The sequence below is a fragment of the Tympanuchus pallidicinctus genome, unplaced genomic scaffold (genome assembly GCF_026119805.1).
Source record: "Tympanuchus pallidicinctus isolate F22 unplaced genomic scaffold, pur_lepc_1.0 scaffold6, whole genome shotgun sequence".
Taxonomy (NCBI): Eukaryota; Metazoa; Chordata; class Aves; order Galliformes; family Phasianidae; genus Tympanuchus; species Tympanuchus pallidicinctus.
Genome location: NW_026294780.1, coordinates 34,356,701 through 34,374,892, shown reverse-complemented (window position 1 = coordinate 34,374,892; position 18,192 = coordinate 34,356,701). Strand labels below are relative to the sequence as shown.

The 18,192-nt window shown below is 37.8% G+C and overlaps 1 long non-coding RNA gene across 1 annotated transcript; it reads left to right on the top strand.

Moving 5' to 3' along the window:
• The first annotated feature begins 408 nt into the window (after positions 1-408).
• Positions 409-2,389, top strand: LOC128092129 (uncharacterized). The gene is made up of 2 exons (XR_008211643.1): positions 409-922; positions 2,147-2,389. It is a non-coding gene; the product is annotated as an uncharacterized LOC128092129 (long non-coding RNA).
• The last annotated feature ends 15,803 nt before the right edge of the window (positions 2,390-18,192 follow it).

The window sequence follows — 18,192 nt, the reverse complement described above, 5'->3', positions numbered from 1 at the left end:
CAGGATTGCAGGCATCAGGGATGCCTGGTAGAGCCAAAAATGCAGCCCAATGAAAGTTAAGTTAAAGGTGGGAGTCAGCCCAACCAGGGTAAAGCAATGCCCTTTGAGGATACAAGATTGTAGGAGGATAAAAGAAATAAAAATAATTTTTTTTAAATTTTGGATTACTAATTGGATAGAAATCCAAATACAACACCCAATCTTGCAAATGAAAAATTGGATGGCAAGAGCTATAGTTTGGTACAAGATTTGAGGGCAATTGATAAAAAAGTTGAATATATACAACACATGGTGTATATCTTTATTAACCAAGTAAGGAATAAGCAGGTGAGGTTTACCGTTCTGGACTTGAAGTACACCTTTTCCTGCCTGGTTTTGCAAAAGAAAGTCTAAAATTATTGCCTTTGAATAGGAAAACTCAAATATGGAAAGAAGAAAAAAAAAAAAATAATAATTAAAAGTAATAATAATAATAATTCAGTTAACCTGCACAGTGATACCCAGGGTTGTGAGAACAGCCCAGTGATTTTTGAGAACTGGTCAACTCGTGAGCCTGAGATTTGGGTTCACCATCTCACAGTGGAACTGTACTGCAGTACGTGGATGCTACAGTAACAAAGGACTGTGTGCAATGGACTGTGAGCTTGCTGAATTTCTTGATTTAAATGGCTATCAAGTTTCTCAACAGAAAGAACAACCGATCAAAGAGAAGGAAGCAACTTGCTGAATACCCAGAACGCCAACACAGAGCTGCCTCCAAGCCAGCAGTGTGTGACTGCATGGAGACTACGTGTGCAAGTTGGTCAGAGCTACAGGAGGAACCGTTGGACGATGCTGAGGAGTCCTGGATTCATCGACGGAAGCAGTTTTGTGAAGACAAGGAAACCGTAAGGCAGGACATGCAGTAACTGCTATTGACAAGGTAATTGAAGCAAAACCATTACCTGAGGGGACTTCCACTCAGAAGGCTGAAATAATTGCCTTGACAAGAACCTTAAATATATGGACAGATGCTAAATATGTTTTTGGGGTGGTACCCACTCTTGGTACCATCTGGAAAGAGCAAGGATTGCTTACACACAAGGAAAACAAATTCAGCATGATGTAAATCTACCAAAGAACATCACGGCTGTTATACATTGTAAAGGACATCAGAAGAGTGACACTGTACAGGAAACTGGAAACATGATGATGGATCAGGTGGCAAAACAGGCAGCTGAAGGAAAAGAAATTGGTGAACGGCTTTAATTCCAGACGGTAAACTTGAAATACCTGAACCTTAGTCAGAACCTATAAGGTACTCTAGAAAGGATAGGAATCTAATTAATGAAGGGAAGAGAGCCAGCTGACAGATGGGTGCATACCCAGATGGACACATTGTTGTGCCCATTAGTATTTTATAGAATTTGGTTCTAAGAGAACATAATAAAACATGGGGGGTACAGACCCCAGAAAGTAACTGTACAATCTTAGTACCAGGAACAGGGTGCAAGTAGGGCTTGTTGGAAAGGGAACCTTCCAGGACAACAATTGCAAATTGATTTTTTTTAACTGCCAGGGAAAATGAGGGTTTTGATATATGCTAGTTCTAACCAATACCCTTTCAGGGTGACCAGAAGCATTCCCTTGCAGGACCAATAGAGCAAAGGAAGTAACCAAGGTACTTTTGCAGGAGATTATTCCAAGGTTTGGGTGTCCTGCAACAATACCCTTCAACCACGGAATTCATTTTATTGCAGAGATTGTCCAACAGGTCAGCAAGCATTGGGAATAAATTGGCAATTGCACACAGCACACAGACCACAGGCGAGTGGTCAGGGGAAAAGACGAAGTGTCTGATTAAATCACAGGTTGTAAAACTGGGACAGGAAGCTGGACTATCCTGATCACAGTTGTTGCCTTTGGCTCTCCTTAGTACCAGAACAAAACCTAGAGCCAAAGAGGGGTTAAGTCCTTTCAAAATACTGTACAGAAGGCCTTATGTTGTACAAAAGGGGATTTCTACCCAAGTAGGGAGCGAAATACTAACTGAGCATGTGATAAGTCTGCAGGAATGGCTTTGAGAAAAGGAGAAACTGGTTCTAGGAACTAGAGCCCAAGGCCTTGATATGGCTCGATAATATGTATGTAACAAATCTCTTTTAAGATTCGCCCCTGGAACCAAGGTGGGTAGGTCTGTTCCAGGCGCTACTAACATCACACACAATAGTGAAAGCATTGTGGATACATCATACTAGAGTTAAGAAGGTCCATCGAACACAATGAGAAATGCAATCAGCTGGACCCTTAAAATTGTGAATCTAAGGACAGAAATGTGGGCTCTTGTAACTGTTAGAAATGTTGATTTGATGAGTGCAGCATTTGATGTAAATACTTATGTATCTCTTGTGACAAACATTATTACATATCAATATTGTTTGGTATGCGGACAAGCTAAGGATTTAAACTTTTCTCTTCTTGTTGTTCCTGATGATTTTAAGGCAAGAAATCAAACTGTTGCAGGGTTTGAGTCACTGTCCTGGTGGGTGATGATCAACAAGAATGTAGATTGGGTTAACTACATCTGTTATAATCAATAGAGATTTACAAATATACAAAGAGTGCAATAAAGAGAATTGCAGAAATCAACAGTGTATAAAAAAAAGAAAAAGGGGGGAATTGTGAGAATCAAGTGTTGTTTCTGCATTAGAATTGTATAATATTATTTTTATTTTATGATCTCCACTCTCATAGTTCTTTTTGGGAGTCCCTCTACTTAACTTGGGGAAGATCTCTGATAAGTTTACATCACTTATCGTATAGACGAACCTTCCCAGGAACGCATACTCTGTATATAGGTGTATATATGTATATTTTGCCACATACACTGCAAGAATATCCTTCATGAGAACAAGCCATGACATGCCCGAGGAAGAGCCTGAAGAAACATTGGGAAGGCCTGACATCATCCCCCAGTGCTCTTTGTTTAACGATGATGACTTTAAAGAAAATCACCATATCAATAGGACAAGGAGAGCACCGAGACATCTTGGATGATTACTGACTGGCACCAGATAACAAATAAATTAACAAGTAAATAGCAAATGTAAATTCTTCTGATAAGATTGTGAACCTGGAGTACCCAGCCATTGGGGAAACAGGGGAGGGGGAGGCAAAGGGGAGAAAACAGGGTATAAAGGCTGTCATGTTGTGTCCATAGGCGCGCTCCTACTTGCAGGACGCCCGCCATTGCAATCGCGAATAAATTCTGCTTTTATCAGAGATACCGTCCTGACAAAAATTATTTGGATTATTTCCATCAAGAGGATTATGACAGAATTATGAAAATCAGTAAATGGATTTTTGTGATTATCCAAACGAGTTTCATGGAATCATAGATTAGAATAATAGCATGTCTTGGGTCAAAAAGGACCTCAAAGATCATCAGGTTTCAAGCCTCTTATCTCCCTCTATGGTATGTAGGGAGCTGGATTGGGTAGGTGTAAGATATTATTCTGTAAAACATCATTGCCTCAAAATTTGCTGGGGACACAGATGAACAAGTCCAGGCAAGTCCTGGGCAAGGGTTGTGAAATCCTTTATCTGGGGGACACAGATGGAAAAGACCAGGGGCAACGAGAGAGAGAGAGAGAGAGAGAGAGACAGACAGACAGACAGACAGACAGACAGACAGAGAGAGAGAGACAGAGAGAGAGAGACAGAGAGAGAGAGACAGAGAGAGAGACGAGCTGCAGCTTAATAGCTGTGAAGTGCTCCTTTGTGTGGTCTTATCTCAGCATGATGGCCATCTCAGGGTGTACTCACATGACTCTTGCTCAAGTGCCCAGGGATTTCAGGTAGGCAGGAGAAAAAATAGGATAAAAGAGGAATCTAAAACCATGAGGACAAGTGTCTGACATCAGATTCCTCACACTTCGGAATTCCTGCATGCTGACAAACTCTCCCGGGCCTGCTACCTGAGCGCTGCTGCTTCCTCCTGGATTGGCTCTGCGACTGCCTCTGCTACCTGCTTGCTGCCCAAGGCCCGCCATGCTGCTGCTCCCCCTCCCTGCTGCGTCTGCCTCGGACCTTCAAATGCCATGCAACAGGACTGATGCTGGATCCTGGTGGTGACTATCCCCGCTTTATGCAATTCTTGCATCTTTCTTATCTTTTGTATCGCCCTCTTTCCCTTCCCCATCTCCCTGATTAGGATTTATAATAAACTGGTTGGACTAACATATGAACCATTGTTTCTTAATCTCATGCCGGATATACAGATATTAAAAGAACCTCATCTTCCACCCATAAATTGGAGAGAGACAGTAGGACCAGCTTCTGCCAAATGCTACTCCCAGTGCTTAAATGTTCCGCTACCCAGTGCTTTGAGCATAGTTTTTAACAACTCATTGTAGCATTCAGTTTTACCAGAGGCTTGTGCATGATAGGGGATATGATAAATCCACTCAATGCCATGATCTTTGGCCCAAGTATTTACAAGAGAATTTTTGAAATGAGTCCCATTATCTGACTCAATCCTTTCTGGGGTGCCATGTCACCACAGGACTTGTTTCTCGAGACCCAGTATGGTGTTTCAGGCAGTAGCATGGGGTACTGCATATATTTCAAGCCACCCAACGGTTGCCTCCACCATGGTAAGCACATAATGCTTACCACTGTGAGATCGTGGCAAGGTGATATAATCAACCTGCCATGCCTCCCCATATTTATACTTTTGCAATCACCCCTCCCCCTAGAGAGATTTCATCCTCTTGGCTTGTTTAATTATGGCACATGTTTCACAGTCATGAGTAACCTGTGCAATGGCATCTATAGTTAAGTCCACCCCTCAGCCTCTAGCCCACTTACATGTCACATCTCTTTCTTGATGAACCAAGGTCTCGTAGGCCCACCAAGCTAGAAATAATTCACCCTTGTTCTGCCAGTCCAGGTCTATTTGAGCCACCTCAATTACGGCAGATCAATCTACCTGATGGTTATTTTGTTGTTCTTCAGTAGCCCAACTCTTGGGCACATGAGCATCTACATGGCACACCTTTACAACAGTATCTTTTATTTGGGCAGCAATGTCTTTTCACAGTTCAGCAGCCCAAATAGGTTTACTCCTTCTTTGCCAGTTATTTTGCTCCCACTGCTGTAACCATCCCCATAAGGCATTTGCCACCATCCATGAGTCAGTGTAGAGATAGAGCATTGGCCACCTCTCCTGTTCAGCGACATCTAAGGCCAGTTGGACAGCCTTTACCTGTGCAAACTGGCTTAATTTGCCTTTCCCTTCAGTGGCCTCTGCAACTTGTTGTATGGGGCTCTATACAGCAGATTTCCGTCTGTGATGTTTTCCCATGATACAACACAATCCATCTGCAAACAGGGCAAATTTCTTTTTATTTTCTGGTAGTTCATTGTATGTTGGGGCCTCTTTAGCATGCCATACCTCTTTTCCTGGTGATGTTCCAAACTTTTTGCCTTCAGGCCAGTCCATGATCACCTCTAAGATTCCTGGACAACTGAGGTTCCCCATCTGTGCTTGTTGTGCCGTCAGCTCAATCCACCTACTCCAAGTGGCATCAGGCTGGAGGGTACCTTTCCTTTAAACATCAGTTTTCATCAAGGAAGAATTTCTTCATGGAGAGAGTGATTACATGTTGTAGTAGGCTAACCAGAGAAGCGCTAGGGTCTTCATACCTGTATGTGGGCAAGATGCTAAGTGTCATGTTTTAGTGCTGAGACTCGGTAAGTCAGGTGATGGTTGGTTTTGATAATCTTGAAGGTCTTTTTCAGCATGTGACTCCATGATTACACCTGAGTTTAATATGAAGAGCTACAATATAGTTATGCAGTTTTTATTTATTTTCTGGGCAAGTATTTGCAGCATTTCATGCAATTTTGTCCTTAATGTGCATTGAAATGCTAGAAACAGCTAAAAGTTGAAAAAAACTGACTTATGGTATAAAACTATAGCATTGTCTAACAAGTACGGGAAAGTATTTTTCATAATAGACTCTCAACAAGAGCACATATAAACATGGGGTCCAAGAAAAATAGAGCTTATCTTCTTAGTACTTCACTACCAATCAATCAGCTTTAACTAAGTCTCAGATGATCTAAAAATCTCAAAATTTCAGTTATAATTCTGCCTTAGCTTGTATGACTGAAAAAAGTATATATGCTATGTTAGCTTTCTCTCTACATGCATAACACAGATAAACTGATCCAGTTGGGAGTTACTTGGTCTTCAATATTCAGTTGATTAAATGAAATTCTAATCTGAGTAAAACAAAGGAAGAGATAGCAATGATAAACATGCATACAACATGAATAAAAGAGCATTGAACACCACAAGGGAGAATCAAATGCATTTTCAATCTTTGTCTAAATATTATATATATTTACTAACTATACTAAGACAGAAAATAAGGGATACAACTGCATTAAACTGTTGTACCTATAGTATCAGGACTATGAAATCAATTTCTCTGTTTTATGTTTATATTTTTGCTCAGAAATTTCTTTACACCTTCTCTGTAGTATAATTCTATGGTTTGCATGTGTGGAGAAGTCTGTGAAAATATTTTCAGACACAAGACCTGGAACAATAGACTACAGAAGTATATACAAGAAGGAATGCACTAGTTAATATAGTACAGAAGAGATAGTAACATATCAACCTTATTTTTTCTCTGGGACATAATTAATTGCTATAAATCCAGTGGCTCACAAGTTTTTACAATGATAGATGTCTTTAAAATAATTTCATATTTCTTTTAGTAAGTATAGCTTGAAGCATCCTGCATTTCCATAGTAATAAAGAAATCTGTAGTTCACAGTGAGATCACAAGATAATACCATATATCAATAGCCTGATTGCCTTGACATTTTGAGTTATTTCATGTAGTGTATTTTAAACCAAAGGGCTACTCTTTCAAATGCATCATTGCTTCATATTTTAATCCGTTGGTTAGGTTTTCTGTTTGCAATGAGGAAAAAATTACATGGTTATAACTATTAATTAGACTTAATCCTCTTTCTGCCTCACCACCATAAGTTTTAATTATCTGAATATTCATATCTCTACCACTTGGCCTCATGTTCCACCAACTAACTGTGTGTCCATCATAACATCATGTTATGATGCACTGGAGTCTCAGAAGATAAGAGATGTGTTACAGCTCCTAGAAAACTTAGCTGTTCCATTTTCTGGTCGGTGGGAAAGACAAAACTGACTGGAAGTCACAAGACTATCTCTTTTTGCTCCCATTCCACTACATTTTTAAACTGATTGAAACTGACTGACAGCATTAGCAGGTGTCTCCTATTTTTCTCTTTTAAGATATGACATTTGTATTTGAGAGAATGTGTGTTTACCTGTGCTAACAGCAGATAGACATTGATTTGAGAAGTAAATGGAGAAATTGATGAGATGTTATCTTAAGAGCTTTTCTGAGATCTGCTGAGTATAGTTTAAAATCTTTCAAATGCAACAGTACCTTACTTAGATTAGTGTCGTTTGTGTCCTTTCTTTTAGAGTAATCAGTGTTTGATGCATAGATGCATAGTAGGAAGATAAAGTATCTTTTTTTTTTTCTTTTCTTTTCTAAGATAAAAACAACCTAGAAAGGTAAATATTGATGTACTGCTTAGGTATGCAGTAAGCAGAAAAAGTTTAGCTTGCCATGAAAAACAAAGACTGAAAGACTACACCATGAAAAGAATTCTGAAGGCTGGAATTAGTCATCTGTAGCAGTAATGCTTCGGGTAGTTGTCAAAAGACAGGATTATTTAAAGTAAGAGAAAATGGGAAAGGTGGGAGCCTGTGCAACATTTTTAAAATGCTGCTTAACATATTCAGCTACACTCTAAAAATTCTGTGTTCCCTTTGAAAGAATCAGCAGATCTGTGATGTGGCCTGTACATACCAACTCGCCAGCAATACAATCCTTGATCAAGACATTGGCAGCCTTATGCAAGAGACTGAGACCTAGGAATTAAAAACAGCCTTTTTCAAGAAAAGCTTTTGTAGAATACCAAACTATATTTGTGATTATTTAGCAAAAGGTGCAGTATTGGGAAGAAAAGAGATTTAAACTGGGAAAAAGGTTAGGTCTAACCTTTTATTCTTGATACTACAAGCACAAAACACAACCCGTTTTTCTTTTCTTCTGACCAAACCAATGGTCACCACTGTGGTGCAGTCTACATTATAGAGAGAATGAATGCCATACAAAGAGACTTTGGTAGTTCTTCACATGGACCAGGGCAATTCCAAGCATGAATACAGGCTAGGCAATGAGTGGATAGAGAGCAGACCTTCAGAGAAGGGCTTTGGGATGCTAATGGATTAGCTGGCAATCTATGCTTCCAGTACAGAAAGCCAAAGTATCCCGGCTGCATCAAAAGAAGTGTAGTTAGCATGTCTGAGGAGGTCACAGAATCACCTAGGTTGGAAAAGACCTATAAGATCATCCAGTCCAACCATCCACCCATCACCAATAGTTCTCACTAAACCATGTCCCTCAACACAACATGCAAATGTTCCTTGAACACCTCCATGGTCAGTTGAATCCACCACCTCCCGGGGGAGCCCTACCAGTGCCTGACCACTCTTTCAGAGAAGTAGTATTTCCTAAACATCCAGCCTAAATCTCCCCTGTGCAGCTTGAAGCCATTCCCTCTAGTCTTATCACCAGATACACAAGAGAAGAGGCCAACCCCCAGCTCACTACAATCTCCCCTCAGGTAGCTATAGAGAGCAACAAGCTCTCCCCTGAGCCTCCTCTTCTCCAGTCTAAACAATCCCAGCTCCTTTAGCCATTCCTCATAAAGCCTGTGGTCCAGACTCCTCACCAGTTTTGTTGCCCTTTATTGAACACACTCCAGGGCCTCAATGTCTTTTTTGCTGTGAGGGGCCCAAAATGGAACACAGTACTCAAGGTGTGGCCTCACCAGTGCTGAGTACAGGGGGACAATCACTTCCCTGTTGCTTCTGGCAAGGCTGTTTCTGATGCAAGCCAGGATGCTATTGGCCTTCTTGGCCACCCAGGCACACTGCTGGCTCATGTTCAGCCAAGCATCAATCAATATACCCAGGTCCACTTCATCTACACAGTCTTCCAGCCACTCTGCCCCAAGCTTGTAGTGTTGCTTTGGGTTGTTGTGGCCAAAGTGCAGGACCTGGCATTTGGTCTTGTTGAACCTCTTCCCATTGGCTTCAGCTCAGCCATCCACTCTGTCCGGATCCTTCTGCAGAGTCTCGCTACCACCAGGCAGATTAACACTTCCCGCCAACTTGGTGTCATCTGCCATCATTTTCAGAACTATAGCTCCTTGCAACTCCAGGAGGTGCACACAGCTCAAACTACTCCTCCCTTTCTTTGGGGGGAGCACAAAAAATGTGAAGCTAAAGCAAGAGAGGTCTTCCCGAGGAGGCACACACGTATTAAACAAAATGCAAGTATTCAAAATACGTCCCCGATAGGTACACACATAAAAGGTAAAGTTTCAGAATATGGAGCGGTCTTCCTGGAGAAGGACTCACATCTAAATTTTCAGAACTATCGCTCCTTGCAACTCCAGGAGGTGCACACACACAAAAAAAGTTTCAAACTATATCTGGAAGGACAACACTCTCACAGCGGGTATCCTGCCGACTATGCCAATAAAAAAAAATGTCTATTCTGCTGACTACGCCAATAAAAAATGTCTCGCTCCAATTTATAGGAGGGAGATGAGGTTCTTTAATATCTGTATACCCGGTGTGAGATTAAGAAACAACGGTTCATATGTTGTTGCATCCAGTTTATTACTAAGACCTAATCAGGGAGACGGGGAAGGGAAGAAGGGCGATAGAAAAGATGGAAAAGAAGCAGGAGTTGTGTAAAGCGGGGATAGTCACCAGCAGGATCCAGCAGCGGTCCCGTTGAAGGTCCCGGGCAGAACGCAGCAGAAGACGGGGAGTAGCAGCGTGGCCGGCCTTGGGCAGCAAGCAGGTAGATGAGGAAGTCGAGGAGCCAATTCTTGAAGCAGCAACAGTGGTCAGGCAGCAGGCTCAGGAAAGTTCGAAAGTATGCAGGAATCACCTCAATCTTCAGGAATCCCTCTATCTTCAGGAATTCCTCTCTCTGTTCTTCTTCATGAGGAATCTGTTGTCAGAAACCTTGTTCTTCATGAGGAATCTGTTGTCAGAAACCTGTGTTCTTCTTCATGAGGAATCTGTTGTCAGAAACCTTTCCTCATGGTTTTCAGTTCCTCTTTTATCCTCCTTATTCTCCTGCCTAAGTGACAAGGATGGGCCTCGAGCAAGAGTCATTGAGCACCCTCTAAGATGGCCCATCATCCTGAGATAGGTCCGCACAAAGGAGCACTTCACAGCTATTTAGCTGCAGTTCATCTCGCTCTTGTCGCCCCTGGCCTTGTCCATCTGCGTTCCCCCAGACAAAGGATTTCACAATCTTTGCTCCGGACTTGTCTGGACTTGAACAAGTCCATCTGTGTCCCCAGCAAGCTTTGAGACACAGAAGTTAACAGAATAATATCTTACAGAGTAGTATCTTACAACTGGTGACAGGTAATGAGAGGAAATGGCCTTGAGTTGCACAACTTAATTTAATGGAAAGTGTTCCTGTGCTTGCCAGAGCAGTGATCTAGGTGATATCTAAGGTCCTTATCAGTGATCCTGCAGGGTTGTTTCATTATATGAAACAGTAATATAGTTTCTGAATATTACAATTTTTTTATTTCTTATTTCTTATTTCTTTTTCCATGGCAACAGAAGCATCTCACTGTTATTCATGGCTACCATAACTCTGATATTGAAGAATGTCTGACTTGAAGGAGAAGTTCAGCATGTCGAGTCCATCTTCAAGTGTGAGAGAAGACCATGAAATATCCTCTGATTTGTCTTCTATTTTTCAGGGTTGAAGGAAGCATTTTTCTTTCTGCATATACTTGTATTTAATAATGCTTTCCTCCTCTTATTCTTTTTAGGTCTGTCACATAGTTCACATGCCATTGAGAAATCTGATTCCTTAAAATTCAAAGTTTATATATAAAAACTGAGTTTTTCATGTTCACACCTAGCAAAATTACAGAAGAATATTGCACTGATCTGTGTGGAAATGTATGCATATGGGCATAAGTGTTTGAAGTAGAGACTCACAAGAATAGAGTCAACTGATTTTTTCCGACAGAGAATATGCAAAATACAGTTTTATTTATGATACTGATATACATATGCACCTGTCTGCCTATTTCAGACAAACAAGAAAAGGATATGAAACTTAAACATTTTTATGAGATGAAAAATTTCTAGATAACTGATTCAAGAATTTGAGGTTGACATCTGCTTTTATAATGTTTACTACTCTCAGTAAAATATTCATATATGAACAGTTCAATGTTACATTTACTAATAATAGTGTATTTTTATGTTAACATCCTATGATTCACTTTCTTTTTTCCTTCCCATAGTTGAACAATGATCTTGAGTCCTACCAGATAGCAGAACAAATCTTATCAGATATGAGGAAAGGAGTACTCACAACAGCAGCATTATCAACTTTCCAGGAAATTTCTGTGAAAATTCTGAGTGGCTGAAGTCTCACTTTTGGAGAAAATAGATGAATTTTTTGCCAGTCCTACTCTAAATATGACTTCATTTGCCATATGCTAGCTCAAGCTTTGCTGTCACTAATTCCATTTCACTGCAAGTAATTACACAGTTTTTAAAATACGTTAAGTACTTTACACCCACCCGTAAACATGATGACCTACAAAATGATACATTCTGTTTTTCAAGCTTTGTAACTTAGTCTTTGATTCTTCAAGGGCATGCTAAGGAATGCTACCACAAGCTGTTTCAAATCTTCATTCCAAAATACACGCACATTTGCATTTGCCTACTGGTTCAAGTTATTCTACTTGAACATAGAATTTTGAATATGAAGACCAAGTCAGCTGATAAAGTCATGAAAAGATTTATTTTTAATGTTATAATTTTCAAAGCTTCAGTCTGGAGCTAAATAGTAAAATCAAAAATTTATAAAACAAAGACTTTAACTATATAGCTCACATTAACTTTGATCAAAATGTGTCTAAAAAAAATCTTCAACAGAATGAAATTAAACTGCATTTGCATTCACTGCTAGCAAGAAAATCTGCCACACATACAAAGGTGACAATTCCCTGTTTACCATAGTGAAAGGCAAGAATTTTCCAAGAATAGTACATATATGCTGAATCTGTATTAAATCCTTTGTATCCTTTCAGACCTACAGTCTGGAATATCTCATACATTATCTATCTACCTATCTATCTATCTATCTATCTATCTATCTATCTATCTATTTATTTATTACATAATTGGCAGAAGAATATTTATTTATTTATTTATTTCCCAGTTTAACTGTAGTAAAAAGCATTGAGAGAACTATGAACAATATAGGCTTATACTATCAGAAAATAAATATTTTTTATCCTAGAGATCTGTGAAAATACCAAGGACTGCAGTATTTTCTGAATCTTTAACATCATTACATTTTTTAACATGTTAACAAAGAATGAGAAAGAATTCAGATGAAAAGATAATGTTATATTTATCAGTAGTTTTACAAATCTTGTTTTCATGCTTCCTGCTTGTGTTTGAATTGATATGTAAATAGAATCAGCAGTATTCTTGGAATATGGAATATGTGTCTGCAGCTTGCAGTGTATTCATTGTACAATTTAATTTGGTAAGGATATTTTCTTTTTAAATCTATTTACAACTCTCTTCAGAAAGGATTTTCATAGTTTGTTTGTCAGGAGAGTTAAATTTCCTTCAAATCCATAGTTCCTGCTGAAAGGAAACTTTTTAATTCCTTAACAATAATTTTCTGCTGAAAAGATCGTTTTTAATTCCTTAACAATAATTTTGAAATGGAGACATTGTAATCATTATCAGGTATTATGCTAATCTGTCATTATTTCTACCTGTTATAGACTAAGACTATTCATGAAGCAAAATGCTTTCTCAGAAATAAGTCACGTTAAAGTTGTCAAAGGTATTAATATGAAAATAAGAAAAATAGTGCATATTATACAATTTGAAGATTTCCTGCTACAAGGACATAGGCAGGTGCCCCTACCTGGAAGAGTGTTACAACTGGATGATTCTATGATTCTGTAATCATGCAAAGGGAAAGACAAGCAATGTTAGGAGCTCTTTTCTTTGGGGGAAAAAAAAAAATTATATATATATATATATAATATAATATTATATACATATATAATTTAAGTTATATAATAAATATAAATATAAATATATATATATATATAATTATATATATAAATATATAAATATATTTAACTACAGTGAGGAATTTGGTATCTCATATTAATTCTTATTTCTCCACTTGACATAATTGTGAGGGGCCTTGCCAGGCTACGTGAAGCAGGTTTTCCTGGAAAACACCTCATGTACTTAAGTAGAAAAGATATTATGTGGATATCAAAGATAGACTTCTATTTGTAAATTGTTTAATTAACTATGCTATGAAAGACTTCTGTTCCCTCTATTTCATGGAAAGAAAATTTATTTTATACTAAGAACTCTAAATTTTCTTCATGTATTTTAGAGATTTTCCTGCTCTCTCATCCTAAATATTATATCTAAAAACAAACAAACAAAAACAAAAACAAAACAAAACAAAAAAAAACAAAAAAAAAAAAACGCCTTACTATTTTCCTTTTTAATACAGACTAAAGAGAATGTTGGAATGCAGTATTTCATTTATGGAAATATACTGCATTTTTAGGATAACAGATGAGGAACTATTCACATGTTTGTACTGAATATGTCGCTTAGTGCATAGTATATGTCACTCATACATGGGTTGCTCTGAAAGTAATGCCTCCTGTTTATTTCCATAGAAGCTAGAACAGATAGAAAGAGTACAATTACACTATTCAATAGAGCAAATTCTCAGCTATAAAACACTATTTTTCAACGTAGTCAGCACCATTAGCTCTGCATTTTCAAAAGTGATGAACAAGAACTTGCATGCCATACTAACAAAAATCTGCACCAGTGGTGAACCACTGTCAATGTTATCATTGCTGAAGCACATGAAATGCATCACCTACCACATCACTGTGCTAACATCCAATGTTTGGTCTCCATAAATGTTCAGCAAACGTTAATGAATATAAATGGGTTCCATTTTTTTGTGCAAAGAGGAATTCAATTACATCACTTTTCTTTATGTACACTTCCATGTCAGATCTCATTTTCATAGAAGCATAGAATCATGAAAGTTAGAAAAGATCTCTAGGGCCATCTAGTCCAATCATCAAGCCATCACCACCTTGCGTATTAAACTGTGTCCCTAAGTTCCACATATCCTCTGTTCTTGAAAATCTTGAGGGGCAATGATTCTGCCACTTCCAATAGATAACCTGTTCCAGCACATTACTGGCTCACCGCAGAAAAAAAACACGTGGTTCCCTCGCACCATTGTGGTTTGACTCATATTTTGGATACTCTTGTCTCTCTTGTTTTGTTTGATCTGATTAAATTCAGAAAATTACCATTCCTCCTCAAGTTGTAGCCACTGTGTTTTCTCTCTGTTAAAACTATCTGCTAGCTCTCTGCTCTTCCCCCAAGGGAAGCTGCTAGTACCCCCTTCCTTTTTTTTTTTTTTTTTTCTTCTTTTTCCCAGGTCCTGTGTCCCTCTGTCATGGACTTATACCTAGGGATAACCCCGTGGCATCTATCCAGACGCGGTACATTAATAATTTCTTGCTCTTGCTGGACCTTTACATATTAATTCTCAATTAAATAAATGCATAGGAAAGAATAATTCACCTCACTATGGCTACATGAATTTTTTTTGTGACCTTTTATAGTCTAAATAATATTTATTTACCTCTGTAGTATGAATTAATTCTGAAAGGCTTGGGGACTCATCACCCATGTCGTTAATCAACATTTTCAAGCATATAAATTGGACTAGATGCAACAGGAGTTGCTTCAGACAATTTCTTGACTTGTCCAAAATCCTACCTGGAGTGCTACTCTAGTAATCAGTCAAAAACCTAATTCTAAAGGTTTAATTAATTATGTAGTTTCAAGTCAAGACACTCTCATATGAGAGTGTCATATGTCATATGTCTCATATGAATCCATCATCTCATCTATGCAAGTGACTATCAAAGGAATTCCTGGACCAACCAAGGAACTAATGACTCAGGTGCAATGTGTGTGTAGACATGAAAATCCTAGCTATCTAACCATACCACACAGCATGCTTGATTCTGTATTTAGAGTTTACTTATAATAAAACCTGTAGCTCTTGCTCCTCTGTAAACCATTCATTAATAAATGCTGATTTTCCTGTTTACCATACTATGAGAACTCCACTGAGTGATATGCTGTCTTTTCTCAGCAGAGTTCCTGTTTTGGTCCAGGTATCAGTCAGTAGTGCTGATTCTTCCTCTCACACACCCTCCCTTCCCTTATTCTGTTTCAAGCTCACCCACACCTGGAAAGGTACAGCTACAAACCTGGGAGTGCTGGAGAAAGGCAGAACTACTTGCAGGGCTCAGCCTGTGTGTAAGATGTGAGGATGTTCATCTTTCCCATTCCTAGCACTGATGAGGAGAAAGAACAGAGAGGAGTGAAAGAAGAAACATACACTAGTAATAAGGAAAAGCACCAAAGAAGCCTGTAATTGTCAAAATCAAATTGCTCTTAGCACAGGCTTAATTGTACTGGTTTTCAGTGGATAAGAAGGTGGCAAGAGCAGAGACAAATAGTGGGCAAGAGACAAGAGTAACAAAGAACAGAGAAACGTTTGCATAAAAGCATGAGGATTTCAGAAGATGTTTTTCTCCCTAAAACAAAAACTTTATCCAGAATTAATTTGCACAGTGCTATTTAGACAAATATTACTTCTGATCAACTTCTGAGAGAAGATAATACACTTCTGAAAGACCACAAAGAGAAAAAGGTCTTCGAATATGTTATTTTATACTTCAGGATATAATACAAGGTTGAAAACTTGATTAATTATGGATGCAGGCAAAAATTTCATTATCCACAACTGGAAGACTTCAGGATGCTTAACGATGTTTTTTCAAAAATGCAGTTATCTAAAAAATGTACGTAATCTAAGTTTCTGAAATGTTCCATATTATGCAGTACTTAATGAGGAACTGAGCTCCAAAACATACTCTGTAAGATGACTATAGGTGTGAGCTTTGTCTTAAAGCAAATTTGATAGCACATTGAATGTTTGTGCATATACAAATTAATTTACTGATGCAAAGTTCATGCATTCTGTTATTTACAAAAAGAAAGATAAGAAAGAGATACTTCTGTTTGTATAATTAAACAAAATTAAAGTAATTGAAAACAAATTAACTATAAAATATTCTGAACTAAAAGAGTATCAACTTTTATATATACATTGATTTTATTTGCAAATTATTTATAGAACTGCCAAAAACAAGTTGTGGTTTTAATGAATGATCCAAGCATTGAGCTGGGAAGTACAATGTTCATCTGAACTTGAAGAATACAGTCTCCTCTCTTTAATCTCTTACATTTGGATTCACAATATATAAATATATACATTATATATATATATATATTATATACATATATATAATACATATATTATGTATTATATATTACATATATTATATACATATATGTATATATATATTATATACATAATATATATAAAATATATAATCTTATATATTATAATATATATATATTGTGAATCCAAATGTTAGAGAAAAATCATATATATATATAATATAATATATATTATATATATATATTTTAACACGGTAAATTGCATTTTTATGAAATTTTCATAGAAATTTTCATACAATTTATCTTGTTATCACTGTAGGGCGCTGCTCTACAGAATGTAGCATACAGGCAAAAACTTAGTGACAAATGCAAATCTCAAGGAATTTTTGCTAAGTATTTCCAAGTCGCACAGGAATTTTACTGGAATCTAGCTTTAAAATGCTGTCAGTAGTATGAATTAACCCCTTTGGCCTCTACCAAACTTCCTCCAAAGAGAAAAAACTCATCCCTCATTCTAAAATAGATCATTCTTTAAGCCTATAGATAATTCTTTAACCCTCTGCTGTCCTAAAAATCTCTGTACTATGTTTTTTTTTTTTCTGAAAGGAAAGGAGTAAGACAGTTATTGATAGCAAAAAGCTCAAAAATATTCAGATTCTTCTTCATCTCTGATAGATTCAACTGACAGAGAAATCTACTGAAGTTTCTAACAGATCCAGTTTGTTTATGGCTGACCAATAAATCTCCTGGTAGTTATAAATGAACCACTTTTCTCTGTCTTTTTGTCATAGGATAGATTCCAGAAAGTTTGATTGGAGATAGCAGGTGACATTGTTTTCCATTTGACAATAAGCAGCTGGAGCTTAAAATGCATAACAGATTTGCAGAAAAAAAGTGTGAACATAATTGTTTAACATTTCAAGGTGCATTCTAATACAAAGATAGAAATGGAGATTATCTGCTGTGGGCTGTGTGCTTAGCTTTAATTTATAACACTTATTTTAATCAACAATCAATTACTGAATACTGTGGAGGTTGTTTTATGTTAAATTAAACACAAAGAAGAGACATAATTCATATGGATATCCATCTGTGTTAATCATCTTTCTGAGATAAAGAAATTGGCACAGTAGTGAAGGATCAGGATAAAACATGACTTAGGTACAGTTCATTTGATGCCTAGGTCAGGAAGACATTAAAAAAGACAACAAACAATAATAACATCCAATGCTCATCCCCAACAAAATTGCAAAGGATTAGAAACTTTGTCAAGTTTTTGGTAAAGTTCTCTGTTTGTCTTGAAGCCCTACGTATTATTTATTGCAGAAGACAAGGATTAAGGGACAGTCCTATTTTGCTCAATAAACCCTTTCATAGAACCATAGAACAGCTTGTTTGGAGGGGACCATAAAGATCAGACAATTCCAACTTCCCTGCTATGGTCAGGGTTGCCAGCCACTAGATCACGTGGCACTGGACCCCATCCAGCCTGGTCTTAAACATCTCCAGTGATAAGGCATCCACAACTTCTCTGGACCTCTTCCAGTGCCTCATCCCACTCTTAATGAAATATTTCCTCCTAACATCTAATCTAAATTTCCCTTCTTTTAGTTTAA